The sequence below is a fragment of the Rhinopithecus roxellana genome, chromosome 8 (assembly GCF_007565055.1).
Source record: "Rhinopithecus roxellana isolate Shanxi Qingling chromosome 8, ASM756505v1, whole genome shotgun sequence".
Classification (NCBI taxonomy): domain Eukaryota; kingdom Metazoa; phylum Chordata; class Mammalia; order Primates; family Cercopithecidae; genus Rhinopithecus; species Rhinopithecus roxellana.
Genome location: NC_044556.1, coordinates 21679811 through 21682704, shown reverse-complemented (window position 1 = coordinate 21682704; position 2894 = coordinate 21679811).

Here is a 2894-nt window from a genome sequence, read left to right as displayed (position 1 = left end):
TTTTGATTACGGATAAGATTATATTTTCTAGAATTTTTCTATAAATAGAATCATACCATATGTACACCATCATCTGGCTCCTTTTATCTGGTGTGATTACTTTGAATTCATCTATGTTGTTGCTGTGTAATTTCTTTTTATTCTGAGTGGTATTCTATTGGGTGGATATATCACAATTTGTTTATCCATTCACTTGCTAAAGGAGAATAGTTTACTTTTTGTTTTACAAATAAAATATTTGTAAATATTACAAATAAAACTGCTATGAACATTTGTGTAAAAAATTTTGTGCTCATGCCTGTAATCCCAGCACTTTGGGAGGCTAAGGTGGGAGGATTGCTTGAGACCAGGAGTTTCAGACCATCCTGGGCAGCGTGGCAAATTTTCATGTTTACAAAAAAAAAAATTAGCCAGGCATGGTGGTGCATGCCTGTGGTCCCAGCTACCCAAGAGATTCAGGTGGGAGGATTACTTGAGCCCAGGAGGTCGAGGCTGCAGTGAGCCATAATCACACCACTGCATTCCAGCCTGGGCAACAGAGTGAGACCCTGTCTCAAGGGGAAAAAAAAAAAAAAAGATTTTGTATGAACACACGCTTTCCTTTATTTTTGGAATGAATACCTAGAAGTTTTTGCCAGACCGGATAATGATCTGCCAAAGACATCCATGTCCTAATTCCCTTTTGCCATTTACCTTATATGACAAAAGGTACTTGGCAGATGTGATTAAGTGAAGGATCTTGAGGTAGGAAATTCACTTGATTACCAAGGGGGCCCAATGTCATCATAAGGGCCCTTGTAAGAAGGAGGCAACAGAGTCAGAGTCAGACAGAAAGTGAAATGACAATGGAGCTGAGAGAGGGATTGAAGATGCTATGTTGCTGGCTTTAAAGATGGAGGATGGGAGCAAGAGCCAGAGAAATTCAGCCAGTCTCTAGAAGCTAGAAGACAAGGAAACTGAATCTCCCCTGGAGCCTCCAGAATGAACCAGCCTTTCCAACTCTTGACTGTAGCCCAATGAGATTGATTTTAGACTTCTCACCTCCAGAGCTGTAAGATAATAAACTTGTGTTGTTTTAAACCAGTGAGTTGGTGGTAATTTTTTATAGCAGCACTAGAATAATATAATAGAATGTAATGACTGAGTTATATGATAGTGATGGCAGCTGCAGCCTGTCTGGAGTGGCCTCAGCCATGACACTGGCTGCAGTGGGGAGGTACAGCTGGGGCTGCGTGCTCCGCAGAGCTGGAGGGAGCCAGGAACAGGTGGAAGCCCTGCGCCTTTCAGAGTTGGATGGGTAGGAGCCCTGCTCTCCAGGTGCAGCTGCAGCCACCCAGCCGGGGTTGTGAACCCGGGCATTCCAGAGCTCTGGGGGCCAGGAAGGCCCCCTACCCCCACAGGCTTGGAAGTGCCTGCTCCTCTCCCTACTCTCGGTGCCTGATTTTGGAGCAGAGTTGAAACCCAGCCTGGGCACTGTCATGACCTGGCCAAGTGTGTACGCTTGGGGCAGCACTGACACACCAGCCCTTGCCACCTCAGTCCCCTCTGGACTTTGGGTACTGAGAGCACGGGAGGGAGTCTGAGAGGAGGCAGAGGGCAGCTCAGTGTGAGCTTGCAGTTGCCCCTCAGCATGAACAGCCTGCGTGCTGGTGAGCACCATGGACAGCAAGTTGATGGCAGCAGGAGGCAGTCAGGCTCCTGGGCGGAAAGAGGCGGCTCCTGGCGAAGCCCTACCTTCAAGCCAGGGATGGCCTGAAGGCTGTGGCCCAGGCTGCCAGTTCTGCAGACTGAAGTGAGAACTTATGGTGCTTTTCCCAGGTTCTCCCATGGCCACCCGTGGACCAGTTAACATGTATCTCCTCCATTCTGAAGCCCATGAAAATCCCCAGACTCAGCCAGACTCGGGCAGATGACCTGTCTGCAGATAGGAGCTAACCACTCCAGCTCTAGTCTCCACTGAGGTCTGCAGACTTGTCAGGATGACCTGCCTGTGGATTGGAGCTACCCACCCCAGGTCTCATCTCCACTGAGAGCTGTAGAGACATCTGGACAAGCTGCCTGTGGATAGAAGCTACCCACTCCAGGGCTTCTCTCCACTGAGGGCTGCAGAGACATTGGGATGACCTGCCTGTGGACAGCAGCTATCCTGCCTGTGGATAGAATCCACACTGAGGGCTACACAGACAACGGGACAACCTGCCTGCATATAGGAGCCACCCACTCCATATCTCCTCTCTGCTGAGGGCTTCAGAGACATCAGGGTGACCTGCCTGTGGATAGGAGCTATCTACTCTGGGTCTCCTCTCCACTGAGGGCTGCACAGATGACGGGACAACCTGCCTGTGGAGAGGAGTTACCAACTCCAGGTCTTCTCTCTGCTGAGGGCTCCAGAGACATCAGGGCAACCTACCTGTGGATAGGAGCTATCCACTCTGGGTCTCCTCTCTGCTGAAGGCTACACAGATGTTGAGATAACCTGCCTGTGGATAGGAGTTACCCACTCCGGTCTCCTCTCAGCTGAGATGATGGGATGACCTGCCTGCAGATAGGAGCTACCCACTCCAGGTCTCTTTTCTGATGAGGGCTGCAGAGATGTCAGGGTGACCTGCTTGCAGAAAGGAGCTACCCACTTTGGGTCTCCCAAGAGCTATACTGTCACTCAATAAAGCACCTCTTCACCTTGTTCACCCTCCAGTTGTCCACATACCTCATTCTTCCTGGATGTGGGACAGGATCTTGGGACCCCCAAATGGTAAGTCTGAAGGAGCTGTAACACTAACAGTGCTTAAACATGCCCCCCTGCTCACCACGTTGCAGGTGATGACAAGGAGAGAAGAAAGGAGAGAGGAGAGCTGTGACCCTTTGGGGAACCCAGACCTTGGAGCTCCCCAATT